Here is a 14,948-nt window from a genome sequence, read left to right as displayed (position 1 = left end):
CCCCGGGGCGAACCTTTCCCAGTTGGTAAATTAGCCTTGTGCATATTCAAACCCAAACGCTAGCCTACTGCACAAATCCAAGATGTCACTTGCATCTTCCTACACTTTTTTTCCTTGTGGTTGGAAAGTTAAGGAAATTAACAAGAATTAAAAATACCATTCACAGAGTTGGACTAAAGCTCAGTTGCATAAAGTGTGTTTTTGTCCTTTTTAAGTTGCCACGTCATTTGCAGTCAGCATTTCAAGACCAGTTATGTCGTAAGATGTTGCAGCCTTCTTCTTCAACATGCCCAAACCAGTCAGAGGTCTCTGTAATCAAGATGACGCTAAGGTGAATCCCTGCAGAGGAGGAGATGCAGTCTGCTGGCCTTCAGTTCTTCATTGGTCCATTACGCATAGCAAGCATGTGATGTACACTGGGCACATTCCACGACAAGAACAACGCCACAGAGAACTGCACACACATTATAGCGTGGAGCTTCTCCCTCCACGTGCATCGACAGCAGCAGTAGACCTCCTCTTCTCTTCCATTTGAAAAACAGGGTCTTTTGAGGCACCCACGGTCATCCTTGTGTTTCTCCTGACAGCATGCGGGAGATGTTCCAGCAGCGTGAATAGGAGGCCTTGGTGAGGAGGGTTTTGACAGAGCAGGAGCGTCTGCCACTGCATGTTCGTTATCAGGGAAGACCTTGATCATACAGAGCAGGGGGACGGACACGCTTTCAAATGTAAAAACCTAATTACATTCAGAAGGAAAATTTGGATGTGATGTGACATAATTTCGGTGGAACTTAACTTGTTTCAGTGATTTCACATGCTGCTCGTGAGTATCCCTTTTCTTTTATCTTCCATAATTTCACATAATGCTATTTCCATGTGCAAAAAACATATCTTCAAACTACAGGAGGTGAAAAAGCATCTTGCCTCGTTAATTTGATGAGCTCCCATTGAATGTGGATGTTGCAGCAGGACATAAGGGTAGGATGATCAATCAAAAGTTTTAAGTCATATTATGAGATTTCTAAGAAATAAAAACAGTTTTATTCCCTTTTATTTCCCCAGGTTTGGTGAAGCAGGAGCTCCCTGCGTTTTTCCCGGCAGAAGGGCACTGAAATAACAGTCATTTTCTTGTTGTTTTTTTAATATAAAAAGGCTTGTGCAAACACACACACACACACGCACATACACACACACACATTGTTACATAGGATTGTATTGTGGTGGGATTCAATTCAAAAATTAGCAAACAACTTTGAATAAAAGATTTTTCATTTCATGGTGACTTTAAGTTCAACTGAAGGATTACATATGCCTAAACCAAGTTAAATAAACTTTACACCCCTCTGCTCTTAAATCCCTCATTTGAATGAAGTAATAAATACATGGTGACCAAGCTATAAACAACGCTGTTTTAGTGTGTTATATAAAACTATTATTTTATTCTTAGGTGTGACTCCGTGTCAAAACAAATCTTCAAATGAAATGCAAAAATAATGTCCGGAACAAACCTTATAAACTGGGAAATGAATCAGTCTACATCGAGTATTCTGTGTTCTGTGTTGTCAGGGATGTGAGTGACGGCCGTGTTGGTGTGCTCTTTCCTCCAGGTAATCCACAGGATCTCATAACGGTCTGGACTGGCCAGACGCTGGTTCATCCAGACTTAAGCTCATCATCAGTGTCAGAGGGAAAACCAAACCCCGGCTTCTCACCCTCTCCCCTGCTTCTGTCTCTCTGCTACACAGCAGCAGTTTGCTGAGTTTGTTTTATACCTTTATAGTTAAATTTTAATACACTTTGGGTAGAAGCGTCAGCTAAATGAAAGGTAGTTATGTCACGGAAAGTATGGAGGATTCTCCCTCAGCAACCACATATTCTTACTTTTATATACTGTACACTATGGGGCCAAAAGTACGAGGAAAGTCCTGCCCACTGTCTCTGTTAGTCTAATACAAGTCTTAGTTAAGAAAGAAGCCAGGTCCCTAAAGAAATGGTTGGCCAAGTTTGATGATCCAAAACCCTGACCTCACCCTGGATGAGCTGGAACGCTGACTGTGAGTCAGGACTTTTTGGCCCACCTCACTAACCTAATGCTCTTGAGTGATGGGGGCCAGGTTCCTAAATGTGCTCGTAGCAGCAGAGTACTGCCCATGGTTTGTGATAACTATTTCACAATCACATATGGGTGATGCTTTGGGTTTCCATATAGGCATCCAAATCAGTTTTATTGTCATTGACACAATGTGCAGGCACATGTGTAACAAAATGTAGGCCAGCGGGCACATATACACAGTAGATTAAAAAAAATATTGTAAGTGCACTTGCAAAATGGAAATATAAATATACATCATACACATCCACATATGTAACTATAGTATACATGTACACTATAAAAAATATGAACATACAAACACGTGCCAAATGGCACTGTAAACATGATCATATAATTTGTCCATTAAGTTGACACACTCCCCCCTTTAGAGAATACGGCCTCGTACAAAAGCACACACATCTGAGGATCTTCTCATTGGGAATAATAAGTCTCATTGCCTTTATAACTTTACATTTACATGCATGGGTACATGCATTTGGCAGACACTTTTGTCCAAAGCTATATTCGAATGAGATGTAATCCAAGAAGATCAAGGAGAGGCCACCCAAGCTAATTAGCACTAAACACAACATAGGCTGGTGGAAATGTTAATAATTGTGCAGGTATTTGGTCATAAACAAAAGTACTGGACACATTTTGACCAATAGACATTGGAAACAGACTGACTTAAAAAAACATGAATCAATGAATGAACCAATTGCTTGCTGATATAATAGTACATCTCATTGCTTTATTATTGAAGGAATTGAACACTCATTATGTTCCTATCTTTGTTTGACATTAGGAGTACTGCAGTAAACAGATTGGATGCACACGATGCCTCCACAGTCGTACGCGGTGGCATTTTGGCTCGCAGTGGCCAGCCGCCCCTCCGTGTCACAGTGCTGAGGTTTATCACATGTAACGCCCTCGCTGTGCCTTTATCACGCCTCTCACAAAGTGCAAATAAAGGTTGGGTATTTGATAAATTAAATTATTATGGGCTGTTTACTTCAAGCTCAGTCCACTGGGCGAGGGAGAGCCATGCATTCTCCCTCGATCCGGCCTTAACACCAAGGCTTTGTTTGCACCGGGCAGCAGAAGTGAGCTGGGTGGGGAGGTTTGTACAGGAAATCTTGAATTTTACTGAACAGAATGAGCTATAATTTGGAGGTATTGAACAATAACAGCAACAATTTTGTCTCCCTCAAATTGGAGTGATTTGCGTTTTTTCAGACTGTGTTGAAGAATGAAGCCGTTTGTTGCCAGTGTTGTAGTACTACAACACTGAGGCAAGGAAAGGCCAACAAGGAATTACAATGTTCTACATGACGCCTGGTGCCTCTTGGGATGTGTCCTCATCACAGTTACTCATGCAGCTGCTTAGACAGGATGACACATTCTGCATGTGCATGTGTGTCTGGACATATTTTATGATAAGAGGTGTTAAGATCTGTTATGCAGAGTCTAATTAATACCTATATGATATGAATTATTGAGTTGCGTCCAGAGTGCATGTCCCACAGGGCTCTTTGCTTTGCCACTAGTCGATCTGACACGGCTTTGCTCTTTTTGCACAGAAATGTCAATTTCTCCCCAGACCATTTCATTAGTGCACTTTTTGGATGGATAGTTGGCCCTGGGTCTGCACCCCCCATCCCATCCCCTTTCCTCCTCACCTCTGGGGCCAATTATAGCGCTGGAGCTGGAAAATAAATGAAATGTGGTGGCAAAACAGCGTTTACTTCAAAACCTCGCACTTAATTTGAAGATCTCTCTCTGATCTGAAGTTGAATTAGCAGGGTGATATTCTCTTTGATCTCGCAGGTTTTGCATTTGTTGCCAACTTATTGAGTGGAGACTCCAGAGGAACAGTCAGTGCTGAATCTGCGGGTGTGAACACACATACAAATAAAGTGCATGCACAGTGCCAAACACAGAAACACACATAATGCCATCTTTTACTTTCAGACACACACAACGGAATTACACATAGAACACACACATGCGCGCAAACACACGCACACGCACACGCACGCACACACACACACACACACACACACACACACACACACACACACACACAGACACAAACACAAACACACACACACACACACACTCGGACCCTGATGGACAGAGTACGGTAGCCCCTCCAAAACTACTAAAATAAGTACCAAACATAATAATCCTTCAAAAAGAATAGAGTGAACCAAAAATCTATTTCTATTAGCATTTACTCACTCTTCCAGGCTTTAAAGGTTGTACAAAGTTTGTAAAGCAGTTCCACCGCCATGGAGAACAGCTGTAGTCAGCTTGAATTCACACCAGTTCCAATTGATTCCATTGGTGACCCGGTCATGAGCATAAAACGTGTCAACAGAGAAACCTCCTGCAGGGGAATGAAGCGCTGGGCCAGTGATCCTTTTCTCAGTATCCAAACACTCACAGTGTGCCCGCAACATGGCTAGATGCTTCTGGGCCGCAACATCGCCTCAGTATGAATACTGAACCATATCTATAGATCAACAGTGGAGAAGAGGAAACTAGCTGCAGGAGGGGTTTCTATGGACGTTCAATATTAATATTGTCTGTGACTCTGGGGAATCCATTGTAACTGCTGTGTGTCCAAGTTGAGCCTTACAGTTTTGTTTGATTGTTGAACAACAGCGGGCACAACTGGAGTCAGATGTTCAAAACTCTAACTCCAGTCTACACAGCAGCAGGTCATGTAGACCAGACTCTAACTCCAGTCTACACAGCAGCAGGTCATGTAGACCAGACTCTAACTCCAGTCTACACAGCAGCAGGTCATGTAGACCAGACTCTAACTCCAGTCCACACAGCAGCAGTTCATGTAGACCAGACTCTAACTCCAGTCTACACAGCAACAGTTCACGTAGACCAGACTCTAACTCCAGTCTACACAGCAGCAGTTCATGTAGACCAGACTCTAACTCCAGTCTACACAGCAGCAGTTCATGTAGACCAGACTCTAACTCCAGTCTCAGTATCAAAAGCTGCCAGTAAAAGAGCACAGACAGCAATAATAGTTTCTGAGTTTAAAAACAACTTTATTTTGATGGACACTGGTGCTTGAGTTTGCACACACTCCTTACATAAACACTCCCTAGATACACCTATGGTCAGACAGTCCTGGACCTGGTCCTTCCGGAGCATCCGTCCAGTGTTTGACACTAATTCGGACTGATCTTCTGGACGGACTCTTCCCCCTGTACCTCAGACTTAGATGGCTCTCCTGACACAAAGCCTCAGGCTCTGCAGCTTTTGTTTCGGTCTGTAAAATAAAAAACTACATCACACATACTCAAGATAGCCATCTGAGTACTGGTGACAACACATTGTATGTGCACCATGGAAGGGGGGTGCAATGGGTTCAAACCTTCTTGGCTGTGAATCCTCTGGTTCAGGTTTGGATGGTTCAGTATTGAACTGGTTGCTAATAGTCCTTCAGTGAGTGGGTGCGAGGCCAGCGTGCTGGTTTTGAATGGGATTGATTCCCATTCTCATTCCAGAACATCCACAAAAAACAAATCTTGAAATAATGTTAAATTATCTGTTTTTATAATTACAATTAACACCCATGGCAAATATACACAATCTTCACATACAATTCCCTTCTGGCATAATGGAAGGATTTGTGTTAGTGCCATGATTGTGGAGTGAAAATAATAACCACTCGCAGGCGTAGGGAGGCGACCCCCTCGTCCACCGAGGTAAACTCCATGGCAAACCAGGCCACCAAGCGCTCACTGACAAGCCCTCTATCTGGGCCTGGCTCCAAATGGGGGGCCTGGGTTTCCTCCGGGCAGGGTCACTTTATCTCTTCCTCGTTCCCGCATAGGGTTTTTTAACCATTCCTCACCTGAGACAACTTTGCCAAGGGAGACCCTACCAGGAGCACAAAGCTCCAGACAACACAGCCCTCTCCACCACAATAAGGGATGGTTACCGGAGAGGCTACACACAGGACATTTTCTCTGAGGTCTGGGGAATAAGTGAAGGTGCATACCGTGCTCTGTGAGTTCAGTATGTGGGAGGTTTTTCCTGTTTGAGGAGTCTTCCCAGCAGCCTCAGCTATGACCTCTACTGAGGATGGATAAAAACTTCACTGCAGTGAATGTTTAAAGTTAGTTTGCCCTCCACCCACAGCTATATCTCCAATTTCTGCATACGCTTTCAAGCTTGCACTCTCCTGGTCCCTCAGACTCTCTCTCACACACTTACAGTCTATCTCTACATCTGTGTGTGCATGTGTGTCTGTGTGTGTGTGTGCATCCAGTCTGTCTCATTCTCCATATCTGTGTATATTAGATTTAGTCTGATCCCACAGGAGGAGCACGTATATCTTTCCTTTCTACATCAGCTCTAAAAGCAAAGAAGTATCAGGTTTTGAAAGGAACGTATCTAATGTATTTGACCTTTATATTATCAACTATCTAATTCAACTGAATTTCACTCAAATGATATTGGTCATATCCGTTGTTTAAGAATTAGAGGACATTCCTTTTAAAATGAGGCTGTTTTCTTAAGGTTGTGACTCCTATGATTAGGTCATCATTATTATCTCAATCGACAATACGAGGCAAACTAACACAAGGCAGTTGAAATGTATCTTTTCACATGGCCCTCTTTACACAAAAGACTCATTCTAGAAGTGTCATAGCCCAGGAACCTCTGGAGCAGTTTGGGGGTGCCTTGCTCAAGGGCAGCTCAGCAGTGCCCAGGAGACAAACTGGTGGTCAACATACTCTGTCCCCCTGAGTCCTTATGTCTACTCTCAGTTTTGCTTGATATATCTGTGTGCAGAGGCTCCACTTTCGCCTTAGCCCGTAAGTGGCCTAACGATAATACCAGGTTGCCAGGTAACCATAGTCCTCAGAAATCCACAGGAGGTCAGAGCGCCAACACAGAGACAGAGGACGGGGACGGACATCGCTGTAATTACATGCATCCGTGAATATGGACTACCGTATGCGCCACATACATTTCAATTTAATTAATCTCAAAAGTTCCAAAATGTTCCGTGATAACATTTGTTGTTTGGTTTCCCAACAATGTCCGCTCGTTGTAACGAGAAGCAGGATTAACATTTTTAGTTCTCAAAATGCTAGGGAAAGACTGTCGTCTTGGTAACTGTAAAAATGGCCAACAGGAGTTCAGTATTAAACTAAACACACTTCCAGTGTGTAACATCTTTAAAAATATTTTTCTTTTTGTCCTGCTGAAGTTTTCAGTCTTTCATTTTCCTGTTCGATACAGAGCAACAATTTTTAACTGTCACGGTCAAACTCCACATGTGCACACTCTTGGTATGAGTGTTTAGTTTGAACCTCAGATTTGTTCTTCAAAAAAATGAGTTTTTCCGTTTGTTAAATTCAGCCTACATTGTGCACTTGGCAGAATCGTTTCTGAACTGTCGTGCCGATAAAGCCATTGACTTGAATTAAACGGCATGAGACAAGCCCAGATTGATAGGTGTTTGCCAACACAACAGTGTGCTTCCACCTGCTGCAGCCTCGCTGTAACCTTGCTAAATATTACATATCTGCCACTACGTTTCTGTGTCATACTTTTGAAGTTGTGGCACTGAATTTCACATGGTTGAACATTTTTGGCGGATTGTTTTTTCTTTTATTGTTTTGATTCGCCTTTTTCCCAACACAACAATGTCAATTTAGCATGCATCGCTCATCAAAAGCAACCTTGTCTGCCAGCTGCTGAACAGAAACCTTCTCTTTCAGAGCCTGGCTGTTGTCATACATTTAAATTATTCATCCGAATTTTAATAGACAGGAATATGATTATATAGTTTGACAATGGAGAGGAGGGGGCAGAAGGGGGGTGGGGGGGTGAATCCTCCAAAATTCATTTCAAACAGTCATGCATATTTAATAGGCTGGGTGCCAAGACTTTACACAGCAGTATAATCCCAATATGCGGTGAGTCGTTATCGCTGTCATAGGCAATATGCAATAATTCTGCCACTGTGCACCTCTTTAAGACCAAACAGTCTGGTGGTGGTGTCCAAAAACACCTTCCCTCAACCACAAACACACACACACACACACACACACACACACACACACACACACACAGCCCTCCCGGATTCCTTTACTGGTTCACTTTGTACTCGACAGCAACCGGTCATCATGCCATCTCTGCTTTCTGAGGGGTGTAAATGGGTGATGCATCACATCTGATAGTATTTCTATAAACATCTTACAGTGTGTTTTCAACCCTCCCTCCAACCCTCAACAACCCCAGCACTTTGGAGAGAGGTGACAAACAAAGTACAATTGAGGTTTTAATTTATATATTTTTCTTCTAACTCTTCAGTCACTCAATCTCAGGAGAGAATAGAAACAACAGCAAACAGAAAGATTCCCTCTATCTCGATTTTGTTTCTTCCCCAGATTGTAGAAGTGATCAGAAATATGTTGGAGAAAGCCTTCAATAATGAAGTAGTGCTTTTAAAATACAAAGACAGGGTGGGAGACGAGGTGTTGGTGGGGATGCTGAGGAGGGGTGGGGGGGATGATGTAAACCCTCATGGGGCTTTCCCCAATGGGGCCACGAAAAAAAAGAGTGGTTACAGGGAAGAGCAAAAACACACATCGGCTTATTTTGCATTTGCACCTGAAAGAAGAGCGTGTGTGTGTGTGTGCGTGTATGTGTGTGTGTGTGTGTGTGTGTGTGTGTGTGTGTGTGTGTGTGTGTGTGTGTGTGTGTGTGTGTAAGGGAGAGGAGGGAGAGGAGGGGAGGAGGTCATTGTGCTGGTGCTCTCATTGCCGCTCAGCTCATAGATCATTCATTAGCCTTGTTCAGTCAACAGGTAAGACACAGGTTACTGAGTGTACAGAGATTTATGGCTCACACTGTGTCACACCTGCATACATCCAATGCACTAAAGTAATAATAACCAGCAAAACAGACAAAAGGTGTTTCCTACTGTCTGTGTCTGTCATTTGTTGATTTAATGTAATTTATTACTTGGGAAAAGTCACTGATATGAATGGCACCCCATAAGACACCCAATAAGACTTGAGGCTGACACAGTTTCAAATGTGATGGCTGCATGGTCTTCTGTCAAAGGTTGCATTTAAAAGTTGAATAATTCTTTATTTGGCGGTACTGAGAAGCAGCGGAACAAGCTGTAAACACAGTGGAGGAAGGGGGTACACTTGTCTTTTCATTGCGACTTATCATCCAATCATGACAGGGAGGGCGTTTTCCCACTTGTAGTTGGTTTGCTCTGGTACCAATCAGTTGATGAGGTGTAAAGTGGAAGCGATTTCCCCTTGGTTCTGTTGGTTCTGTGGTTCCACGCCGGGAAAAATCCAAGTATACCAAAATGCGTCATTAAAAACCACTTAAGAACGTTCACTCTGCTTATTGGTCAGATATGTCGGTGGCGGGAGCAAGAAAGTAAATATGCACCTTCATGTTCGAACCAGCAGATTTCATTTAAGTAATTCATTTTCCAGTTAAGGTTTCCCGAGTGACATAACCACGTCTGCTCTGCTCACTGAGACTTCACTCTGCTCTGCCCAGCCCGGCCTCACAGAACTCATTACTCTTTACCTGCCCGTTACGTGGTGGTGGCACGGAGTGTGTGAGAAGTCTGTGTTGGCCTCCACGGATGCCAGTGTAAAGTCAATGAGAAGATGACGTAGCATTAGGAGCGACTATGGTAGAGAGTAGAATGAAAGCCCGAAAATCTGCATAAGGAGGTTGGTTGGGGGGGTGAATGGGTCAAACACAGGACTTTCACCCAGGAGACCGGGGATCATGTCCCGCGTGTAATGTTTCCTAAAGTCACTTTCTACATTTCCCTAAACCTAACCGTCCCATTCATCCCGTGTGTCACGACTTTGTAAGCCCCCCCACAACCTTTTCCATACCTTAAGGGGCCAAGTTTATGTCACAGAATTCGGAAGTCTTCCATGTGCCCATCCCAGAATGTTTTGAGATTGCGTTGAGTTGAGGGGCCGTGTTGATTTCACTGAGTTTTGTGAGATCAGGTTGCTCTGCCGGAGTCTGTCTCCAACTTTCACGGCCGCTGGTTTGACCCCAGCGGTGCGAGTGACCGCAGTCTATTTCTGAGAGAGAAACATTGCAAGGTGCTACGGTTAGCCTGTTCTCAACAGATTGCAACGCATGCCTGACAACAGGAGCAGCTCACCGCAGACTCGTGGAGAACATGTAACCCCCTCCCTCTGTGTGTCCGCCGTCTGGAGGTACCCCTCGGCACTTCTGCGGTACTCTGCGTTGTGTTGTGTTAGATGTTGGGGGTGAAGTGCATAGAGAAGGGGGCACGGGGTGCTGGGTTATGTTGTCACAGAAAAGGCTAGTTCCCTTATCGCCTTAACAGAGTACATACAGTTTGTTTTCAGTTAGAAATAAATCCACAAAACCAAAGAATCTAACGTAAAAATAATACACTTTAAAATAAATAGTTCTGCTAAACTAAATTAGAGACAGCACTATAGCTAATAGTAGCCCACCAGCTAGCCACAATAGTTTAACCCCAAACCAATTTGTACACAAGTGAATAAAAACTAGTTTACTTGACCCTACAAACGGTAACCCCACACTAAATAAGCAACATGTGAACAAATGAGCTGAGTGGGTGGTTATCAATATACATACACTTTTATAATATACCCCATGATTAAACTGCTTACCTTAACGGAGTACTGAAACAAACATGGCGAACTACACAGATCAAGTGTTAACTACGGTGTCTCATAAGTAAGAAAAAAGCCAAAATTGCTGTATTGCATTTGTTATAGTAATGCAACAGTGCCGCCTAGTGGCCTACTGAATACATACACATAGTAATTGTTGTTCGAGGTCGGATCGCATTCTCATCACAAACCAACCGCTCCAGAGTTGGACTGAAAGCTGGCGGAGACCATCTCATCAAGGAGGTCTAGGTGCGCTTGTTTGTTGCGCTGTTGGTGCCGATCCGAGGGCGACTGCTGCCTTCTCACCTGCCCATACCAACTGCTCACAAAGGAGGAAAAACAAGTGCAGTTAAACCAAACTAAATGACGCAGGGGTGAAAAGCGCCCCGATTGTCTTCTTTCAAGTCTGAACACTCCAAGGTTTGATCATGCACAAATTGGGATCGGATCAGCTAAACCAAATGGCCTGATAATCAAACGTAGTTCCCCTGTCCTCTTACCCTTCCATAGGAGTTCCTCTCCCGAGGTAGTCAGGGAACACTCTAACAAACTTTTGGCAAATGGTAGAATTGCTCTGCAAGTCCGTCTGGCCAAGAGCCTGATCGTGCCCAATCCAGTTTTTCCAAATCGAGGCACCAATCACAAGCGTTGAGGCAGGCTCTATACGACGACGATAGGGCAGCGACGGCGAAGCGCAGCAACCCGTTGATGCCGCAGCCGCTGCTACGTCCCCCGGATCGTTGGTCTGATTGGTTGAAGGACTATCCAATTGCACCCGGAGGCATTTGAGCCGCGTCCTCTGGGGACGTCCCTTTGGAAATGAGCTGTGAATGAACCCTCCCCAGACCCGCTCTCCGTTACATCTGAGAAGATCCTGGTGTCAACAGGCCACTCCTGAGGGGGAGCAAAGGAAATGGGGCTGGAGCCCAGCTAAGACCCACTGTTGTAGCACTGTGGTCACCGGGGTAGCTGCGTTCCCCTCAACAAAGTCTCGTACCTCCCTGCCACCCTCACAAAAGAAAACCAAGAGGGCCTCCACCAAGTCCCACTTGGGATGCAATTTTAGATTATTACATTTTCACTGGAATGGTACCTTGTACAATTTAATGTAACAAATACAATTCAGTGATTTATTGAGTATTTATTTATTAGCAGCTAACACATGACTATCAGCATCACTGCTAATGAATACACTTTGAAGTTGGGCAGCAAGGTCCATTACAGACTTCCTATCTGCTACAATATAAATTGCCCTGCTGGTTTTACAGTTTGACTCTAATTAACATTCCCATTTACAGCTCTGACATGTCTGACTTTTCTTCCCTTTATAGATTCTGTGGGTCAGGGAAAGCTAGGAGCAGATCACTCACACCACACTTTATATAACAAGGCAGAACATTACCCTTTTCATACTCTACTGAACAAAGTAATGGTGAAATGACAAGTGGTTACCAGCCAAAGTGGTTCAGCCAGAGAATATACTGTACCATCTGTGGTTGTAATATGAGAAAACTGCAAATTCATACTGTACAAATTCAGAAAATAGAGATGATTAAAAACTCTGGAACATGTTTTACTTTTTTTGCCCTCCAAAAAGTCAAATTTGAGGAAGTTCCCTTCTCTTTCAAGTTCAGATGTGTCATTTGGAGATGCAACTGCTCCTGACCATTTCCAAATGCTGCAGAGTCTGAACAAGCCCCCTGTAACCTGTTGGAGAGCCAGCGTCCAGCAGCCACCTGCTTCCCATGAGCCTCTGGTGGGCTGTTGGCCTCCATTCATAAACGTTGGGGAAATTACACATGTTGGCTCTGACCTGGACAGACATCTAATGGGCAGCACGCATAGTTAACCCGGAGACTGTTTATTAGCCCCAACGGCTCTGTGTGCCTTGAAGAGGTGCGTGGGGAATTTCTGTATGTGTGTGACAGAGAGAGGTGTGTGTGTGTGTGTGTGTGTGTGTGTGTGGTAAGGGAGTAATCTGAAGTGTGCATGTGTGCTTCAGAGTAAGAAAGAAAGCAGGAGGCATGTATTGTGGAGCGATTTGAGTGTTAGACCAGGAAAAAGAGGACTGTAATTGGGGACATTTTTGCGAAATAAGGACAATTTTGGTAAGTGGGATCTGTTATATTAGTGGGGACATTTTTGATATGAGAACATGAAGTAAAATAATATCTTTTTCTTTTATCTATAAATTCTCTGCATGTCGATCGTGTCCCATCATGACCACACTTACCAACACAAACTGTACTGAAATATTGCTGTAATACTGATCTATTGACTACTGTACTGTTTTCATTTAAAGGTGCAATATGTCATACACATATATTATATTATATTTAATAAAAGAAATTACCAAAATGCGTCATCAGATATGAAGGAAACATGCTAAGTGGAAATATCATCTTTTCTGACAACGCTAATACCAGGATTTTCTCCTTTAATTGGAATTTCCGTTCCATGACAGAATGTCTGTCTGTGTTGGTCTCAACCGCCCCGTTTGATCGCCAGGCCGGGTTGCCAGATCTAGACCTGTAAACACATAAACCCAGCGCACCTACAACTGTAACGTTAGTACAGTCATGATTCCCACTTTCTTACAAACTGGCATTCAACCATAATGTTTAATGTACTGACTGTACACACCGTACACACTGGAAGTAGTAGGTTAGTAGGCTAAGGACAAGCTCCCCTCTGCCGAAATCGTTCCTCCGCATCTTTCAGCAGACAAACTGTGACTGTGCTCTGGGTACAGATGGCCGTGACGTCGTGGTCTTTGTAGCGGCTGCTGCAGTGATGTTAAGCCCAGAAAAGGTGGCTGTCAGTCGGGCACAAAGTACTGGAAAGAAGGAGACTTTCTAGCAGTTGTTGTTGTTACAGTTACACGTTAAATAGTGACTGTCAGCCGGGAACAGAGCTCCACGACACCTTTTATGTAAATGGACTGTTCTTATGTAGCGCTTTTCGAGTCTTTATGACTACTCAAAGTACTTTTAAATCATACAGGAACTATCCACCATTCCACACATTCATACACTGTGGCCGAGGCTGCCGTACAAGGTGATGTATACACATAAGCATCTAGCAACTCCGCTGCGCTGTGGAGTAATGTCTGACAATGCAAGACTAGCATTGTGGAACATTGGGTTTAGCATTCCCAACCTGGCAACCCCTGAACATCAGCGCTGGGGAGGGCCGGGGAAACGGCTCTTTTCAGTATTATGAATTAGGACTGCAGTAACCATTGTAAACGCTAGCTGTCAGTACTACATATTGGACCTTTAAACATATTTATCTCAAATGCATGTCACTCAGTGTACCTTCTAATCCCACAAAAGGCATCAAATGTAGAAATGAAATGATTTAACCCATAAAACAAATTGTAATATCATTAAACAAAATTGAACCCAATGAGCAAAATTGTCTGTCAATAAGTAAGTAATAAGTGCAATAAGGAAGCAATGGATGGAACACTTGGAACAGACCCTCCTCCATATTGGGAATGAATTAAATTTGCTTTAATTCCCACTTAAAGCTAATTTCAAGGATCGCCTTTTTTCACCTACGTAATATTGCAAAAATCTGGAATATCCTTTCTAAAAATGATGCAGAAAAACTAGTCCATGCATTTGTTACTTCTAGGTTGGATTACTGAAATTCTTTGTTATCAGGCTGCTCGGAAAAGTCCATAAGGACTCTTCAGCTGATCCAGAATGCTGCGGCACGTGTTCTGACAGGAACCAGGAAAAGAGATCACGTTTCTCCTGTTTTAGCTTCTCTGCATTGGCTTCCTGTAAAATTTAGAATAGAATTTAAAATCCTTCTTCTCACCTACAAAGCTCTTCATGGTCAGGCTCCATCTTATCTTAAAGAGCTCCTAGTACCTTACAACCCTACAAGAGCACTACGCTCCCAGAATGCAGGATTACTGGTGGTTCCTAGAGTCTCTAAAAGTAGAACGGGAGCCAGAGCGTTCAGCTATCAGGCTCCTCTCCTGTGGAACCAGGTTCCAGTTTGGGTCCGGGAGGAAGACACCGTCTCCACATTGAAAGAGTAGGCTTAAGACTTTCCTCTATGATAAAGCCTATAGTTAGGGCATAGAATCGAATATTGTTAGGGAGTAGTAGTTAGTCACATAGTTGTCAGATTTA

The 14,948-nt window shown here is 43.5% G+C and overlaps 1 long non-coding RNA gene across 1 annotated transcript in view; it reads left to right on the top strand.

Annotated features, from left to right (window-relative positions):
* The first annotated feature begins 13,525 nt into the window (after positions 1-13,525).
* The window catches only part of LOC117954848, a 12,673-nt gene continuing 11,250 nt past the window's right edge, over positions 13,526-14,948 (top strand). Inside the window, exon 1 of the long non-coding RNA XR_004658904.1 lies at positions 13,526-13,633. This is a non-coding gene — a long non-coding RNA (uncharacterized LOC117954848). The remainder of the gene's footprint in view (positions 13,634-14,948) is intronic.

The sequence above is a fragment of the Etheostoma cragini genome, chromosome 12 (assembly GCF_013103735.1).
Source record: "Etheostoma cragini isolate CJK2018 chromosome 12, CSU_Ecrag_1.0, whole genome shotgun sequence".
Classification (NCBI taxonomy): domain Eukaryota; kingdom Metazoa; phylum Chordata; class Actinopteri; order Perciformes; family Percidae; genus Etheostoma; species Etheostoma cragini.
The sequence above is the reverse complement of the archived record's forward strand: the minus strand, read 5'-3'. Positions and strand labels throughout refer to the sequence as shown.